A 20,073-nucleotide genomic window follows, 5' to 3' on the forward strand; every position below is an offset into this window, starting at 1 on the left:
TCAACGCGCTTATAAATTGCCGCGATGGTTCAATGTCCTTGTCTTTTGGCCATCTTTCCATTGCGGTTAACGTTTTTAAAACGATCAAATAGTTGCCTTATATGAATATCAATGGAGAGGTTAGCATGATCGATAGCTTAGCTCATGATTATTTCAAAACCACGTTTCCGAATGACCAGATGCACAAATTCCTTTCCTTCAGAAGTTCCAACTTCAACAAATACTCCTTGGACATAGAGGAAATTAAGAAAGATTTCCTTCAACTCTTTTGCAACTCTTCCCTGCCACCTCGCGAGTCCCACCCTGCCAACATTCATTTATCCCTTGACACTACAACGGAAGATGAATTTTTCACCCTCTATCCTAGTGATTCTTTTGACCCACCTATTGAAGAATGTCTGGCATATCTCAAGGCTTCTAATAATCTAGACCTGAGAGCTCTAGTTGACACTCATTCATCTTCCCTCACCAATATTCCCCACCTTCCACCCTTTCAAAGGAACCTGGAGTTTGCGCTTGACCCTTTTGTTTCTTCTGTACTTAATGATTTTCTAAATCCTCTTAATACAGAAATAATTCTCAAGGGAAAGGGACTTGACATCTTCATTTTCAGAATTGAGACTGTTCCCACCTACACCATGAATGAGTTTTGTGCCAAACCTACATTCTCATTTCTTCCATTCCTTACGTCTAATATTCATCCATATCTTCCACAAACATCCATTTTCTCACGATCATTCACTTGGACACCCTCTCGTTCAAAGGCGAAAAAGAAGGTGCATACGCGGTTACATTCTAGATCCATCAAACTTCGCTTTCATTTCAATAAGTTGCGTCGTAAAGAATCTTGGTGCTTGATTCTATTTGGGGGTGCATTCCATGTTATTTATTTATGGAAAGACCCTCAACTCTTTAGGTTGTTGATATATAGAAAACTGAAGGATATATATATATATATATAAACGGCTCATTTTGTTGTTTGGTGTACTTTCTTTCATTTCCATATATTGGTAAGTGCATCATTCAGGTAACCGGGCCCTCCCTAAGGAGTGTGTGGATGTAAGTACCGGATCATAAGTCCACGTTTAACATAATTCACGTTTTCCACTCTTACATGTTTTCTCGATTTTTGAATCATGTTCCTCTATGGTGTGAATTATATTATTGCTTTCTTGTTTTTTTTTTCTTATATTAAATCTTATTCATAAAAAATAAAAATTGTTAAAATCATAAAAATAGTAAGTTAGAAAGTCTCGGGAATCTGACTTTAAAAGACCCACTTTTAAAAACAAATTCTCAAACTCTGTTGTCTAAAATTTGTTTGGGAGTGGGATGTTTGTTTTTCCGTACTGGATTGTTCAACTTTCCATTTGTGGTGCTTAGGCCGTTTAATTGTATTTCGATTTGGGTTGACATTATCTATGAATTTAGATTTCATTCGTTCGCATAAATACAACCATGCCCAAATTCAAAACCTTACCCAAAACACTCCCACCACCATCCCCAACACCAAAAATTAGGGAAAAACCATAAAATATTTGAACTGCCGCGCAACAGCTGTCCCACCACCATCATTTTTTTTTATTATTAAGTAGGGTTGTTTCACATCGTTTCCTACACCACATACAAACACCCAAATCAGTTCAAAACTTTCAATGGCTCTAAGATGAAGAATTCTTCCGGAACAAGCTTTTACGGCCGACCGCTTCACGCCGCTTTTTCGTGACGAGATGATTAGGAAGAATTGGAATAGGTTGTGGTACTCGACAAATAATTTCTACCACTCCAATTTGGTCGAACAATTCTATAAGAAGAGAGAGTTGGATGGTCGGAAAGTTTTCATGAAGGTGGCTGGGGTTAGGAGAGAATTATCGAGAGATAAGTTGGCTAAGATTCTAGGCATTACGCCTGAACACCACCTTGACGCCACCGTGCTGGAATCCCAGTATACTGGAGTTCCAACATTGATGAACGACACTCTCATGGAAGGTCAATACAATCCGAATTATCATTGTGCTCGACAGTCATCTCTACGAACCAACCAACTGGTTGTAGCTCAGTGGATTGGTAAGAATGTCATTGGGAAGGAGAAAGTGAGTGACATTGGTTTGACATGTATGCATGTTATCTGGATATTGCAAGAGAAGAGGTATGAATTCTGTATCCTCGAGTTTTTGATAAATATGATTAGAGGAGTTGGGAAGAGTATTGCACCATTCCCTACTTTAATTACGAAGATAATGTTGTCTTGGGGGGGGGAACCAAGAACTGAGCGGACTATGTTGAAATTGCATTCAAACGAAATTATTTATACAGAGTGACAGGATGGTTGATTCGGATGAGGAAAGGGAGGACATGACATATTTGGATGAAGATGCCTTAGAGAGGTGTACGTCTGTTTCAGAACGTATGTCAGTGTTGCATACTGGCGTGTGTTGCATTTATGCTATTTGTGAAGATATATGAGATAGGCAGATTAAAATTCGAACGAAACAAAATACCCTTCAGACGAATGTTAAAATGCTCGGCAAGAGCCAATCAGATCTCCATTAGAACATGGAGACAGTCCTACAATGTCAAGTTGCGCATTATACAGAGATTAAGGCAGAGATGGAAGCACAAGGCCTGTTCTGAGTAGAAATTCTACAACACATGCCACCACTGGAGGTTTCTATTTCAGATGAGTCTGAGAGGCATGAGTTTTGTCGTCAAAGGACGAATGGCTCGGGCCCTTCTTCATCTCAGGCCCCATCTTCATCCCAGACTTAATCTCCATCTCAGGGTCCATCTTCATCACGTGGCTAGGTTTTCTAAAGTAATGTGGTTTCGATGTTATTTAGTTGTTTTTATTGTTTTTCTTAGTTCGGATATTAAGTTTTTTAAATTTCGTAGTTAAATTTAAATTCGCTAGTTAATTGTATTTGAATTTCATTTTTAATATAATATAGTTCTTTTCAAATTGTGCATTGTTTTTATTGTTAATCCCACCCTCCCGAATTGTTTGGGAGTGGTATTATTTACTCTAGCATGATTTGTTATATGATACTCTATTTTATAAGTTGTTTTGGAGTGAGGGTTGAGAATATTGCCGATATGGGCATCACTATGAATAGATATTATGGTAGGATCAAATCTCGATGAGTTAGGCAGTTTCTATCCTAAATTCAATCTAAAAGATATTAGGGCTGTTTTAGAATCAAAAATATGAGTTGTTTCCGTTTTCGGGTTTGAAAATTTTTTGTTTCCGGCAATTGCCTTAAAGCTTTTTGGCAACTTCCCGATTCGTTTTAGCAACTTAAAACCTATAAAAACTTTATTCATTCTACACTCACAACCCACACTACACCTAACATTCACCTCTCACCTTTCACTCCCACATTTTCCATTTTTCTTCTCCATTTTAGCATTATCAGCAGCTCGAGCGCTCCTGCCCCCCAGTAGAGCGCTACCTGCCCCTAAGCACTATCTGACAGAATTTCATCAGAGCGCGACCCGCGCCCTACCAAGCCCAGAGCTGAGCGACCTGCGCCCACAACACTGAAATTCCAGTTTTTCATCCTGAGCGCGACCCGTGCCCATCCCAGGCAAAAGTGAGCGTACCCTACGCCCAAGTGCCTGGAACTCAAAAATCACCAAGGCGCACCTCGCGCCCTACACAGGCATAGGTTGAGCGCACCCTGCGCCCTGACCCCGTGGGAACAAAATAAATCCGATTTTTTGTGGGTTGTTCTAGGATCCTTTGCAACTATTCCAGCGAGTTTATTGGGGATGACATTCCCTCGTATCATACCGGAACAGTCTTTTGAAGACTTGTTCCAAAGTGACACCTATGGTGCGTGGTTTCGCGAAGTGATCATTCTAGCAGGCTGGGAGCCACTATTGGTAAGTCCTGATGAACTTTATTCTCCCGCACTTACATCTTATTTTTATGATTATTGTAAGTTCTTTGATAGACCTGATGGAGAACACACTTGTTCTCCATCACCATCGGGGATGAACCAATGGAAATTTCCAGGTTCTTGCTAGCCTTTATGCTTGGACTTGCTATGCCAGCTGAAATACAAGACTCATGGGCCTATTTGGTAGATAATATGTACATGTATAACTATGATGATTTGCATGAGCATTACGGGGCAGGAATCTTTAGGATAGAGGACCAAGGGGATTATAACGTCGCCCTCGGTAGCCTGTCTATGAACGTGGGCACTGTTATGTTTTGGATAATGCTAAACATTAGAAGGGAATGACGTTATTCTTCTGTGAATGACGAAACTTATGATATTTTCCTTGCTTTAGCTGGGGGATGTACACTCTATGATATTCCCCAGACCCTAATGTCTAGTTTAGCCCGAGCCTATAACAAGAGGCATGAGTACCTTCTTATGCCTGTTCTAATTTGCCGTATAATGCTATGTTTCTTCCCTATTTTTTGTGCCCGTTTCACGGATTGGGTTGGGGTCGACATTGTGAGACCCACCAATTGTATTATTTGATTGTTCCGTGTAATGACTTGGCAAAGGTGGAGGATACAACCTCATCAGGTTGTGCCTTACACCCCATCCGACCAAGTGGCGCTTGACAGGTTAGCCATAGTAGATGATAAGTGGCGTGAAGCCTGGCAAATTACCATGGCGTGGCAGGATGCGAAGGAATCTCATTTCTTTATTAAGGATGAGGAGGAAAATGCTTAAACAGGCGTTCAGGTTAGTTTTTAGTTTCAGTTAGTGCCTGCTTATGTCCCAAGCAATTTGTTTCTCATTAACCCCATTACGGGTGGAACTCTTATAGAGTTGCGTTAGTTTTTCTTTTCTATATTAGTATGTTTAACTTTGTTTTGCAAATGTTCCAGAATTTCATGCGTTTCAATGGTATTTCTCTAACCTATTTATTTAAATACTTTGAGGACAAAGCATGCTTCTTGTTTGAGGGGGCATAAAAACACGTGTAATTAAGGCATCTGTTAGGATATAGATATGTATAATATGAACTTATTTTCTAGTTAAAAAAATTCAAAAAATTTAAAAATATAAATAAAAAGTATGCTATACACTTAGGAATATTGGTATTGTTTTCCTTCTCTATGTTCTCAATAATCTAGAAGTCTCACGTAGCTTTTGCATTAGAATAGTTTTTAGAAACTTAGGCTAATATGTAGGTAATAATCCTTGCATCTATCTATAAATATGTTATATGAGTATCTATGATTGTTGGCAGTAAGTTTCTGAAATCTAGGCTAGAGTATTTATTCTACAAATCATGTGAGAATATAGCCTAAAGCCTTATATGAGTGAAACATTTGAGAAATGACACAAGGGAAAAGTAAAATCCGGATAGAAAAATCACACGTCCACTTGCTTGATAATTATACCATATCCTAAGCGAGAATTTAGGCCCTCTTTGGATCGATATAGCCAGAAATTCAAACCTATGAATTATTTTCCGCTAGTCTCCCCTCTGAGCCTTTCTTGAGCCTTTCATAAACCGCAAATCCTTTATCCTGTTACAAAACAAAACAAAACAAAAAATCAACCTACCCAATTCTTTGAATAAGTCTGAGAATAGAGATGAAGAATAGAAAAAGGAAGAACCTTTGAAATCAAGAATTTGTTAGTCGCTTCAGATGCGTATCGCCAAGCAAATAAGGATCATAGACAACAAACTGACTATGGGCGCACAGGTTAATGCAGTACCCCACAAAGATCCACTTATCCTCTTCGCTGAGGCTGAGTGGCATAGCATCCAGAGCCTACATGAGGATGCACTGGTCTTGACACTTCCTTTTGGAGATTATGATTTTCATCGCATATTGGTTGATGTGTTATACTACGACGCATTCAAAAAGCTACAGATTCCTGATTCTGAGATGATCACCACCAACTGCAACCTATATGGATTCAGCAGGGACAAAGATCTAACAGTTGGGGAGATCCAACTACCCGTTGCTACTGATGCGGTAACTCTCACCATAAATTTTGTTGTGGTAAAAGCTAACACACCCTATCACATGATCTTGGGTAGGACTACACAGGCTCCGAGCTGTTCCCAGCACCTATCACCAATGTCTGAAGTTCCCAAATAACGGGACAATTGAGGTAATTAGAGGGGTTCAGGTGGCTGCCAAAGCATGCTACGCACTGGCGACGAAACAGTCCCCACTCCCTTTTGAACAAATAGAGGTGGGGCAACCCACCAAATAACAATTACAGTTGGATCCACCTCTTCCGGACCTGGTCCCAAGGGAGATGGAGGAACCCCCCTCACTGGAGCCGTTAGAGGACTTGGAAATTGTGGGAGGTAGCTTGCCAAAAACCACTTTCATCGGCACCTTGTTGAGTTATGAAGAGCGTCAAGCTCTAATACATTTCCTTCAAGAACACAAAGATGTGTTTGCTTGGTCATTTGAAGATATGCCAGGAATTGACCCCTATGTGGCATGCCACCGGCTCAATGTCCGTAGTGATACAGTAGTGGTCCAGAAGAAACCGAGAAGGATAGGTGCCGACAGATCCAAAGCGGTAAAAGCCAAAGTTGAAAAACTAAAGGTAGCTAATTTTGTCAGGGAGATCAATTTCCCCACCTAGATTTCTAATATTGTCCCAGTACGTAAGAAGAATGGGTCATGGAGAATATGCATCGACTTCACAAATCTAAACCAATGTCTAAAAGACAGTTACCCTCTACCGCGGATTGACAAATTGGTAGATACGACAGCTGGACATGAATTGTTATCTTTCACAGATGGGTCATCTCGCTACAACTAGATCCCATTGCATGAGGAAGACCACAAGCATGCAAGCTTCACAACCGAGGATGGCCTGTACTATTATCAAGTCATGCTGTTCGGACTGAAAAATGCGGGGGCCACATACTAGCGTTTGGTGAACAAAATGTTTGAAAGATTGATAGGTGACATTGTGGAGGTGTATGTAGACGATCTCTTGATCAAAAGCCTGAAATGGGGGGATCATCTTTCCCATTTGACGTTCTCCGAGAGTATCGCATGAAACTCAACCCTGCAAAATGTGCTTTCGCTGTCTCATCAGGGAAGTTTTTAGGGTATCTGGTTACTAAGTGAGGAATCGAGGCAAACCCAGATCAAATCTGGGCGCTCAACCACCCCCAGTTTAGGTACGACTCAACCACCCCTAATTTAGATGATGGCGTCCTACCTGAATCTCCAAATATCAGTCCAGACCAATGGGAGTCGAGCCCCGGGTAGCGACTGTTTTTCGTTGGATCTTCAAATGACAGAGGCACCGGAGTGGGACCTGTGTTAGTTACTCCTGACAACATGTGACTGGAGAAGTCCATCCGATTAGGTTGGAACGCCTCTAACAATGAGGCAGAGTATGAGGCGACACTTGATGGCCTCACAATGGCTCTCGACTTAGGCCTAACATACCTCATAGTTTTTAGTGACTCACAGCTGGTTGTGTTCCAAGTTGATGGAGGATATGAGGCTAGGGACGAGCGAATGACCAAATATCTAGAATTGGTGAGGGGTCTTGAAGGCAAGTTTGAGAACATTCAGTTTTATCAGCTGCCTCGATCTGAAAATTGGCACGCAGACGCTTTGGCGTATGTTACCTCGATGTTGGGCAACAATGTGTCTCACTCCATCCTTATAGAGTTCCAAGATAAATCCAGCATCCAAGCACTCACAGTTACAACAGTTTGTGTTATTCCAACCACCACTCCAAATTGGATGGATCCATACAAGTCCAACCTCAAAGACGGGACACTTCCTTAGGATTAGAATATAGCCAGGCGTCTGCTTGCAAAGATACACAAATTCACCCTCCTTGAAGATGATCTGTACAAGAAGTCCTTTTTGGGACCTTATCTCAGATGTCTCTCCCCAGACCTCACTGAACCGGTTATGCGAGAGATTTATGAAGGAATTTGTGGTAACCACGCTGGGGGCAAAACACTAGCTCTCAAGATCCTAAGGCAAGGATACTTTTGGCCTTACATGCAAAAAATGCACAAGTTTTTTCCCACAAATGTGAAAAGTGTCAAAGATATGCGCCACTTATCTATGCTCTGGCAACAGAGCTGCACCCATTGGCCAGCCCATGGCCATTTGCACAGTGGGGAACCGATATTGTAGAACCTTTACCACCCGCTCCCAGCAATGTCAGATTCTTACTGGTTGCAATAGATTACTTCACCAAGTAGATAGAAGTAGTTTCCCTTGTCTTCATTTGAGAACTGAACGACAGAAAGTTCATTTGGAACAATATTGTCTACAGGTTTGGCATACCCAATGTTATCATCTCAAATAATAGGCAACAGTTCGCTGGAGAAATGGTCGCTGAACTCTGTGAGGAGTTTCATATTACCCAATGTTATCATCTCAGATAATAGGCAACAGTTTGCTGGAGGAATGGTCGCTGAACTCTGTGAGGAGTTTCACATTACCCAATGTAATGGCTAGGCTGAAGCCTCTAATAGGGTCATTTTGGATAACATGAAGTGTAACTTAGATGACACAAAAGGATTATGGGTCGAGGAACTACCTAAGGTCTTATGGGCATACCGAACTACACCCAGAAGATCAACTGGTGAGTCCCCATTCTCACTGACATACGGAGCTGAGGCTGTCATACCTCCTGAACTGGTAGCTTCCACTCAGAAGTCAGACGTTGTGCACACTCTGGACAACAAGGAGTTGTTATGTAAAGAAATGGACCTCCTAAATGAAAAGCGAGAAGGTGTTGCATTTCGCTTAGCCGCTAACCAGTAGATTTTGAAAAGATCATACGACAAGAGAGTACGGATTCGATCTTTGAAATCTGGAGATCTGGTTCTACGCAAGATCCTAGAGCCCAACGGTAAGCTTGGGCCTAACTGGGAAGGACCATACATCGTCGACAAGGTTGGTCGAACTGGTTTTTACTACCTACACATTGTTGAAGGGGACGTTCTTGTCAAACCATGGAACACACAACACCTTAGCAAATACTATCAATAAATTGTTATTCTATGCTTCTTTATACATTGTTCACTCCTCTCCAAGTCATCAATAAAGTTCTCCCATTGCCATCAAATTTATTCCTTGCATCAGTTCTTTATTTATGATCCACAATGGACTAAGCCTTTAGGCAATTACCTTCTCACTATCTATTCAAGAATGTTGTATGCCAATTTGCTTTAGAACCAGTGTTACTGAGTATGGAAAAGCTGAACTGTATGTCAGATCCTTTCTCATTTCCATGCAGCTGGAACTGTATGCTAGTTCTTTCAAACTGCGATTATCCTCAATGGGTTAAACCTTTAGAGAATCAGACCACACTAACTGTTTGACATTGTCAACAGTCATAGGGACATTGTCACTAGTTTGTTCAGAACCTGTGGGAGGATCTGGAATTGGTAAAGGGTACATCTACTTTCTCAAAACCAGAACGGGGAATAGTCACAGGAACCTTAAAAAGTGTTTCTTCACTAACAAAGAGAGGGCGAAACTTCATTTTCTTGTCAGATGGGGCAACATCAGAAGCAGAAGCAGGATCAGTTCTCTTCATTCTTGAATGGTTGGACGCCCGTACTTCCCTTTTAAAATTACTAGCTGCCAGCAGTTCATGAGCCAATTGGTATTCTCTCGCCCGGTGATCACACAATCATCAGCCATGTTGTGCTCCTCGAATCGAAGTTCGATGTCGCAAAGATCACTAGAGACGGCCACATAACTCTTCTCTTTATGGTCTCCTCTTCTTCTAGTAATCAAAGAGGATTCATCCTGAAGAAGTCCAGCATCCTGATCCATAGGAGGAGGGAGAGTTGTGCGCCCAGAATTCATAGTGTTTATCCTAAAGGGGGAAAAGTCGGGGGCAAGTTAGAACAAATCTTCAGCAAACATGTTGAAATATTCGAAAAGATGGGTGGGATAAGGAACTATCACCCAAGGCATCCTCTGTTCCTTGGGGATCTTCTTGATGAAGTCCACCGTAGCAGCATCAGTTGCAGTTAGTTGATTCCAGGGGGAAGAGTCATCTAAGAAAAAATAGCAAAGAAACTTAGTCGAAAGACTCTTATAGTGATTGCAAAATTCGTAAGAAAAGAGACTTACTGGTTGGAGCATGGGTGTGTTTTTTGGGAACAAGAATTCCCACAGGCTGACCATCAGCATCAGAAGGACGAACGTCCCACACATCACCCAACACACAGAGATGGTGATCAGCCCAGCCTTCGTCACTTTGCTTCCCCTCAAAAAAGACAATCGGAAAGTTCTTGTCTCTGGTTATGAGATAGTAGTAAGATTGGTCTCGAATACACCGGACCTCGTAAAAGTACCCAAAAACCCAGCGATTCAGAGCGAATCCATGTCTCTTGGCCAACATGGCAGAGTACATAACAGTTTTTTTAGAACAAAGGTGCTGCTTGACCAAGAGCAAGATTGAAGTGAATCAAGCACTCTCTTAACAGTGGGTGTAGGGGAAAAGTGAATCAGGCACTCCACATGAACTCGCCTCACAATCTCACTCCAAAGTGACTCAAGCTGAGTGGACGTCCTCATCCAGGATCAACTCCACACGTACTCACCTCACGAGCTCACTCCAAAGTGACTCAAGCCGGGTGGATGACCTCGTCCAGGATAAACTCAACGTTGGAATGGCCACTCAATCTACTGAAGTGCCACCCAACCTACAGATTGGTCACTCATATGCAGGACGATCTAAAGCTAGGAGCAACTCAACATGTACCTGCCCTACGAGCTCACTCCAAAGTGACTCAAGTCGAGTAGACGACCTCGTCTTGGAGTGACTCAACAATCTAACAACCACTCATTCTACTGAAGCGCCGAAACATGGACTACGTCTAACTTGATTCTGGCTCCCCCTGTGTGCTTCCCACGTATGGAACTACTCTCTCATAAGGCCGCCCCTCTGAATAGGATAACCTAATAAGAAGGGGTTGTGTGAGGGACTAATATACACAACCAATGTATATTATACATGTGTCCAGCACAACTTATCAAAGAACACTTCTCCCGACGACCTCATTACGAACTCATATCGAACTGACAGTCTCTCTATGAGATCGCCGAGCAGGTTGTACAAATACTCATTCACAAATTGCCATCACGATGCGCCATCGTAACAGTCAGTAACGGATGAGCCAACTGTCTCCATAAAGTCCAGAACTTAATCCATGCTCATCAATGCTCCATAAAGTCTCACATTAATACGACCTGACCTAACAGAAGAGAAGACAAAGGATCACCAAGAAGACTATAAAAGCAGACTCCATTCTCCTTCAAACAGGAGGGGAGGAACTCCATCCATGGAGGCTGGATCCATTCCATCCGCTTACCCCAAATCAACTCTATCCGCAGGGGCTAGATCGACTCCCTCCGAGAGATCAGCAAATCTACTCCATCTTCACCCTAGGCTCTCCAGAAGAGACCTTTCTATTTACCACACCAGATCTAATCACACCAAATCATGAACTACGTCTGACTTGATTCAGGTTTCTCAGGGAGAACCTAATATGTAGGCAGTTCGTCTGGAACGAATTCAGTCATATCCACAATCTTCCCCCAATTTCCCCCAAATCTATACATCTGTAAGGTTAGACCAAACTTAACCTTTATACGCGTCATCATATGATTGGAGTAAAGCTAACTTGGAGGACTATATAAACACCAAAGGAGGAGAGTGAGAGAGATTATTATCTTTTCCCACTACGAAATTGTAAAACGAGAGAGAAAGAGAGAAAGTTTGTAAGAAACATTATCAATCAGTAAAACTCAATTCAATTTATCTTGAATTATAGTTCAAACTTCAATCAGTAGTTAGATCTTCGGAGAATCACACTTAACTACCACAGGAACTACAAACTGTGTGTTTCATAAATCACTAAACGCATAGTAGTTCACCTTAGCATAAGTTCAAGATTAGAAAACTTCACCTTCCATTCGAGAGATGGACTCAATAACAAAACTTTCGCTTCACTTCTCTTTCTTGTTTTTGCTCTATGCATGCAGTTCTAGTTAGCTTTGCTGCCAATGCAACATCAAAGTCAGTAGCCCCCCCACCACTTAATTTTGGTAAAAATGGAGAGTTTAAGATCTTACAGGTGGCAGATATGCACTACGCCAATGGCAAGACAACTCTATGTGAAGATGTACTACATGATCGATCAATTTCCTAGTTGCTCTTATCTCAACACCACTGCCTTCATTCATCGCTTAAGTCTTGCGGAAAACCCAGATCTCATTGTCTTCACTGGTAAGTTAACAAGCCGTATTTTACATTATATTTAATCGAGTTTTCATTGAGGAAATTTCTTTGTTCTATGCCTTGCGTACAATAACAGTCCTAGTGCGTGCCTGAACCATGCCTTGTATGCATAGCTAGGCGTGGCCATGCCCGGCGTCCATGGCAGCTTAAATTTTAACTAATGGAAAGGAAATTTTAACTAATAAAAAGGAAAGGAAATAAGTGGTCCACTATGGAAAGGAAAGGAATGGAATGGAAACAATTTTAAAATTGTGTCTGTTTGATAAACTGTGAAAAAGAAAGTAAATTGTGCCTGTTTTTTTTTTTTCCTTTCCTTTCTCTAAAATTTTTAGGTCTCGACCATGGACTCAAAACCATTTCCATTTCCCTAGTTTTGTTTCTGCATAAAAAGCAGTCTTTCCTTTCTATTGGCAAACAAACAACAAAAAAACTATGGAAAAGGTGGACCACACCTCTTTTACTTTCCTTTCCCTAGCATTTTCTCCAGAACAAACAGGCCCTAAGTTAAATAATTGGACCCTAATAAGAGCATGCAAAAATGAGGGTACACACACAAAATTAATGGATAGTTGAAGTCTTCAACATTTATGGCTACACATCATGATCTACCTCCCACAACATGAGGGTACAACAAAATTTAAACACAAAACGAGTGACTCCATAACGAGGCACACAATATTCAGGCTACACGCAAAATGTGCTACAACTATTTTCTTTTTCTCCTTTTCTTTTCCTGAGTTGACTTTAGCGAATTAAGTTTTAATTAATTTGTAGGGGATAACATATTTGGGTTGGACACCTCAGACGTAAAGAAATTTCTAAATTTTGCATTTGCCCCTGCGGTTGAGTCTAGTGTACCATGGGCAGCTGTACTAGGGAACCATGATCAAGAATCAACTCTGAAGGATTAACTTGGGATAAAGTGTGGTTCATGGTCACAATATGTTTCATCAGACCTTCTCTAGACAGTGTTGAAGTTTGGCAATGCTTTTTTTTTTTGGTAATCATTATATATATATATATATATATATATATATATATAGAGAGAGAGAGAGAGAGAGAGAGAGAGAGAGAGAGAGAGAGGGTTACATAGATGACTTGTCTTCCTCCACTGATTTTGAAAGCCATGGTGCAGGAATTGATAACCTTCTTGCTAGCTGGAGATAAGGTATAAGCAAAAGAAGCTAGAACATGAGCTACTGTGTTTGCACTTCTGGGTACATACTTAATATTTACACAATTCATTGTTTTCATAAGCCTAGCAGCATCAATGAGGATATTTTTTGATGTCCATGAGACACTTGTCTCCTTTTCCTCCAAAAAACCGACTGCGGCTTTATTATCCATCTCGATTAGAAGCTTGGTGGGTAACTGGAGCTATTTGCACCAGTTAAGTGCCTTGATGAGTCCAGTTAGAACATGAGCTATTGTGTTTGCACTTTGGCATTGCTTTAGTATTGCAAAAATGGATTTATGATTATTTTGTTTTCTGCAGAAAGCCTAATTTTTTGGTTGTTAACCAGTTTTCTATGATATCAAATAAGGCCGGTCGTAAGATATCACAATCCATGTATGCAAACTTACTGCTTTGGTGATTGCCAATAATTTCATTTTCCTTCCTTGCTTATATGTCAACTTGTGCCTCCTTTAGGGGCGGATCCAGGATTGCCACTCAAGGGGGGCTGCTACAATTAATATACACTACAAATTTTTTTTTTGGGATGAATTATACACTATTATAACTAGTATTTTTTTTTCGACGGCTAGATCCACCCCTGCCTATGCCTACCTGCCAGATACAATTATTAAGAAAAGTGTGGTTTAATATATTGCATACCCTGCCAAAACCAACAGTTTCATCTCCAGCATATCCAAGTCCTAAAGCAAAGAACTCCAGCTTTTTTGTGAAATACTACTAGCACCTGAAGTAGCTTGACTTTGAATCTTCCCACAAGCTTAACTTGAACAAAATGTGTTGGACCAGCAAGGTACCCATGTCTCCAACCAGTCATTGCAAACGCCTTCGAAAACCCATTAACAGTCAATGTTCTCTCCCACATTCCAAGCAAAGAAGCAAAAAACTAATATGAGTAGCTGGTGCATAAACGATATGTTCATAAATTTCATCCGATAACACTAATAGCCTAGGATGTTTCACGACTATTTTAGCAATCTCCTCCATAAGCTTTCTAGGATAAACAGATCCAGTTGGATTCGAAGGCGAACATAGAATAAGTACCCTCGACTTCTCATTAAGTTTTGATTCTAAAACTTTAGGATCCAACAAAAAGTTATTATTCAAAGATGTTTCTACAATCACTAGATTTGCATCAGCCATTCTAGCCATTTCAGGATAACTAACATAAAACGGACCAGGAATTATAACCTCATCACCCGGTGAACAAACATCAAGCAATCCTTGAAGTACACTTTGTTTAGCACCATTACTAACTAAAATCTGATAAGGTGTATAACTAATACCATTCTCTTTTTCAAGTTTATGACATATCGCTTTACGTAACTCAAAAGTACCAGCATTAGGAGTATACCGACCTTGTATGCCCTTCACGTATCGTATTAATCCCCGCTTTAGCAATCACTGATGGGGTATCGAAATCGGGTTCTCCAGTTGCTAAACGGATAACAGGTACACCAGCTTGAACTAGTGCAGTAGCTTGATCAGTTATCACTACGGTTCTCGACGGTTTCATAGAATTCACTCTAGGACTCAATGTAGTATCGACTATAAATGGTGTTCATACTATTTGGGGGGGGGGCTGTAGCCCCAGTCAGCCAACCTGTAGATCCGCCCTTGGCCTCCTTGCACCTCTTACCTTTCCGCAGGATTACTTCCATAGACCTGAAGCCGAACAAGTTTCGATCCATTAGGCCTTTTAGTTTGTTTTATCAAGTGAGCGGAGCGAACGATCTTGGGCCGGGTGGGAATAGGTGGCCCAAAACGTTGCTTGGTTGGTTTCTGTCTGTCCTCAACTTCTCTCTCATTTCGCATTTCTACGACATAACACTCCTCTCTATTCTTCCTCCCCCACTCAATCAATCGCGATAATTCTCCCTAATGACGTCTCTCCATAATTCCGACCAAATAAACTGAACACCACATGGGTGTGTGGAAAGAAGAAGTTGGAGAAGAACAAAATCATGACTGATTCTTGAACCCCATCTCAAATTTCTCTAATACCCATTGAGCTCAAAGACAGCTTACCATCTTCCACTCTTTGTAGACGAAAACGTGTTTGGTGAACTAAAGGTACAGATTAAAGTCTATTTGACCAAGCTTTTAGCAAGTGTTTACCATTCATTTTTTGCATTGAATTCATTTTGAAAATATGTTGTTAGTGTACTTCTTTGAAACTGAATGTGAGTTTTATGATGCATTCAGAGGTCGTTGGCTTCATATATAAAACAATATGCTTGCTCAAATGCAAATACTGAATATTTATGGGCTGTTCTGGAAAAGGAATCTGGTGAACCTGTAAATAAGCTGATGAATTCATGGACAAAACAAAAAGGATATCCAGTAGTCAGTGTCAGTGTCAAAGGCAATAAGCTGGAGTTTGGTCAGAGTACATCAAACTGTTCTTGATCAATCTTTTTCAGAATTATGCAGAGTAAGTCTAATATTCTTGTCCCATTAGTAGCTAAATGATATTATATGTTTTTTTTCCTGAAAAACTGATATAAGTCTAAACTAAACCTTTCCCCAAAAAGAATGTACATCTATTGAATATTCTTTACTATGTGTTCTATACATGAACCTCTCTCTGCCTCAAACTTTCCAAGATGCTGAAACAATGGCCTGCTTGCTCATCCTACTTAAGTGTCTCCACAACTGGGACAAGATGGGGTCCAAAGATGGGGATTTCTCTTCCTCAACTAACTTTATACATTTCCTTCGTTTTGGCTAAGTGAATTGTTTTCTGTTTTCTAATAATCGGCCAAAGTACAGTAAAGAAAGACTAGAACGAAGATTGAAGGATAAATGTCATTCCAACTAGCTTGTTATAATAAGTTGTAAACTTCATTTCTAGTAACTTGATTGTTTTAGAACTTGCTTGAAACGGAAATGGTTGTGTTACAATTTCCTTCACTAAATTATCTTATGTTGGAGACTCTCTTCATAAAATTAGGCTAGGAGCCAAAGGAAAGTGAGAGCCACTTGGATGCAATGTTGAAAGGCGAGATTTTAACTACTCTTGCTGTTTTTGGGCATGATATAACACAAAAAGAAGCAATAGAACGATTTCGTGCTTTCCTGAATGATAGAAATACTCCACTTCTACCTCCTGACACGAGAAGGGTCAGTGTATTCAGTTATCTGATAGGTCTATATTGTTGATTTTTGTTCAATTCAATCTAGCAGTCCATTGATCTCTTCTGAAATCAAAATATTTGCAGGCTACATATGTTGCTGTGATGCAGACTATCAACAAATCCAACAGATGGGGTTATGAATCTCTACTAAAAATCTATAGGAGACCGATCTAAGCCGAGAAAACCCGGTATTCTAGGTAATCGCTAGTTCATAGACGAAAAGTTTCATTTTTGTTTGCTTGGTAATTGTATGCATTAGAAGTATATGTTTTATTGTAATACTATAGAAAAACCTTTCCTTTAAATTTTGTTTTTACATGTTTTGTCCCAATCGACTTCTTGTCCAGATTTCGACATTGTTTCGTAAAGCTTTGAACTTTTTGTTGTCTTCGATGTACATTTTCTTTTTTGGTACATCTCTAAGCATTTTATTTTTTATTTTTTATTTTTTTATATTAGTCCTAACTTGTTTTTTATTCTTACATAGGTGCGAAGTCAAGATGCCATTTATGAACTTGGAGTAAGCGGGGAAGGCCGTGAAACCGCCTCGAGATGGTCAAGGTACCTTTTCTCAAGATTGTATATTTGTATGTAATGTGGAAACCTATGCATGCGTGCACTCAAGTTTGCACTCAGGCACACTTATATGCATGATAGTAACGATGCGTAGAAGTTATTGTACGGTTTGATTGGACCTTTTACAACTTATAAATTTGTCAACATTATATTGATGGGTATAGGATTTTCAATTTGCACTGGCTTTTTGTGCGTTATGGGATCTTCTTCACAAGAAATCAGCCAAATTTGAAATTTTAATGTGTCGGACGCCCATGAGTAAATTTTTCACAGCAAACATAATTTTAAAAGAAAACCATTTTACGGATCAAAGTATAGTACGATTGCATTTCAGAAGTTAACGGATCTTGAATGTATAATAAACTCATCACCTATGATAATAACCTGCCTTAGGTATGGGAACAATAATATATTAATACCAATCTTTTGCTTCTTGATTACGATGCGCAGACAATTGGGATCACCTTCTGAAGACATATGGTTTTGGGTTTCTAATAACTTGTTTTATCAGCGCTGTTGTCTCAAAGGTCTGTCACCCCCACCTGAAGTTCTCTATTTTTGTGCTTGTTAATTGATAAGAGCCCAAAACTGTAGTTTTAACCCCCTTAACAATCATACTTTTAGACCAATTATGTGAGTAATAAAAAAGAGTTAACATTAATTACTTGTTTTTATGTATTTCAGGCAGTAAAGTCAATTATGTGCAGAAATGTACTACTTTGGCGAGATAAAGGAGCAAGGATTGGTTGCTAAGAAGTTCTGTGATAAAGGCCAAGATTCAAGGAGACAAAGCCTTCGTAAAGCCAGGTTAAAAGCTGAAAAGTCAACACGGGCAGAAATAGTGCACAAGTCGGCAGAACTTCTGAAGACCATATCTTTGGACTCAGACCTCAGAATTGGGCATACCTTATGCCAAAACGACCGGCTCGGAAAGAGCTTTCCAATGGTCCAAGACTTGGCCAAATCAGAAGAGCAGAAGTGGATGAAAAGTCTGTTGAAGCCAAATCCAGCTGAAGAGCCCTTTTCGAACTGAAAGAATTGGGTTTTGGGCCTGATTTTCCGGCCCAAAACATGGCTCTAAGCCCATACACGATTTTTGGATCTGAAGCATATAAAAACAAAAGTTTAGCTCTTTGTAAATGGTAGCTAATTAGACCTAAAATATAGATAATTTTAGATCTAGTTTTAATTGTTTTTAATTAAGTTTAGTTTCATTTCATTCCTTGTTTTAGATTAAACCTTGAAAATATTGCTATTGCTTGATTAGATAAATAAAATAGTAGATTCTTGTTCATTTTGATTTTTGTCATTTACAATTGTTTAGATCTAAATTCATTTATTACTTGTTATTCATTTCCTATTTATTAGCTGAGATTTCAATTATTGTTTAGTAAAATTGCATAAGATAGAAGTTTTATATGATGTCTAGTTTTAATTCAATGGGAAATGATAGTAGTATGACTCAAGGCTAAACCTCCATTAGAGGGGGTTGAAGAAGCATTGATGAAGCTTGATCCTTGTTAACTTAGAAATCCGTCGTGAGAGTTTAGTCCACTCTAGAAGGTCGTTGATTCGCCATGAGAATGGGTGGACGACCTCACATGCTAGTTATTGATTGGTAGAGATGCCATGTATAATTAGGGATTAGAATTACTATTTTGATATGCGAAGCATTCAATTTGGATCACGACGAGTCTTTGTTAGTTGATTAAGTCGAGTTAAGATGGATTCAATTCCCTTTAATTCTTTATCTAGATTCAAACCCTTAGCATTCTATCATTTCATTATTCGTAACTTGTTAAATTGAATTCACCTCGTAGTATAGAATTCCCCTCAGAAATCTCTCATTAGACTTTTGACTGATTAGTTGACACTTAAACCATCGCGATGCTAAAGAACTAGGAGTAGAGCTAATAATTTACTCCCCTATATCTCAATAGGATTGAGAGTAAAAATATCTTTGATAAATCTAGTAACAAAGCAGTTTTAGTTTTACTTTCGTTTAGAGTTTCATCGCTTTATTCATTAGTAGAATTATTCATTTTACCCATATCATTAATGCTGGTCGTTTTTAATTTGAAAACACTTGGATAACATTCACATAGATGACCCTCATTTCCTTTGCTTCAGTTCTCTACATCTGAGAAGGCACTTGAGGTTGAGGAGTTCTTTGCTAGCCGCAACCACCTTGCGATAACAAGGACTTTAAAGCAGAGCCTTAAACGCGTCCACATAAATGCAAAGTGTATTAAAAGCGTTCAAGAGGAGAAGTCTCTTGCAGATGTGGTCAAAGAGTTAGCATATAGGAACTACTAGAGAGCTAGGTCCTTGATCTTCTGACATGGAAGTTAGTAGGCATGAAACTCTTTGCCCGACCTCTCAAGTTCTGAAGAAAAATTGTGCAAAATAAGATTTGATAGAACCATGCAGGACATGGGATTCCATAGCAAACATTTTGTTCATTGAAATGAGATGGTACAATAACCAATATGCTTTTACGTATTCTTTCTGATGACCACATTTTTTTTTCTCTTTTTTTGATTAATTGTAATGAGCAATGCAACGAATGATTATGGTAGCCCTCATATATAATTCAGATCATACTAGGTTGAAGTGTTTTCCAGGAGGGTCCTGTAAATCGAACAAGTGATTTATCTCCTAATTATCCTTCTTATTTGTTCATAATAACTAGTAAATATCCTTGAACTATTGACCAAATTGAGTTGAGTTGGCTTAAAGTGATTAGCGAAAATAAAAAAAAATAGTTAGAGCTGAACTGAAATGAACTTCAAAGCGATTGTTTCAAAACCGTTATAAAGTCAGGTTCTAATAACTCAGGATGGTTATAAATTTTTTTTAGAAGAAAATTTATAATTAAATAATAATTAATTTAACGGGTGAGATTTTTATAATTAATTAAATT

At 39.5% G+C, this 20,073-nt stretch overlaps 2 long non-coding RNA genes and 1 pseudogene across 2 annotated transcripts; 2 read left to right on the forward strand and 1 right to left on the reverse strand.

Annotated features, from left to right (window-relative positions):
* Window positions 1-13,327: 13,327 nt before the first annotated feature.
* LOC147487817 (bifunctional aspartate aminotransferase and glutamate/aspartate-prephenate aminotransferase pseudogene) lies at window positions 13,328-15,098 on the reverse strand (annotated as a pseudogene).
* A 424-nt stretch (window positions 15,099-15,522) lies between these two features.
* LOC147487818 (uncharacterized) lies at window positions 15,523-16,736 on the forward strand. Its single transcript, XR_015202443.1, has 3 exons — window positions 15,523-15,871; window positions 16,391-16,560; window positions 16,659-16,736. It is a non-coding gene; the product is annotated as an uncharacterized LOC147487818 (long non-coding RNA).
* Window positions 16,737-17,599: 863 nt separating this feature from the next.
* Window positions 17,600-19,655, forward strand: LOC147487819 (uncharacterized). The gene is made up of 2 exons (XR_015202348.1): window positions 17,600-17,677; window positions 19,281-19,655. It is a non-coding gene; the product is annotated as an uncharacterized LOC147487819 (long non-coding RNA).
* The last annotated feature ends 418 nt before the right edge of the window (window positions 19,656-20,073 follow it).

Source organism: Coptis chinensis, chromosome 7 (genome assembly GCF_015680905.1).
Source record: "Coptis chinensis isolate HL-2020 chromosome 7, ASM1568090v1, whole genome shotgun sequence".
In the NCBI taxonomy this organism is placed as follows: domain Eukaryota; kingdom Viridiplantae; phylum Streptophyta; class Magnoliopsida; order Ranunculales; family Ranunculaceae; genus Coptis; species Coptis chinensis.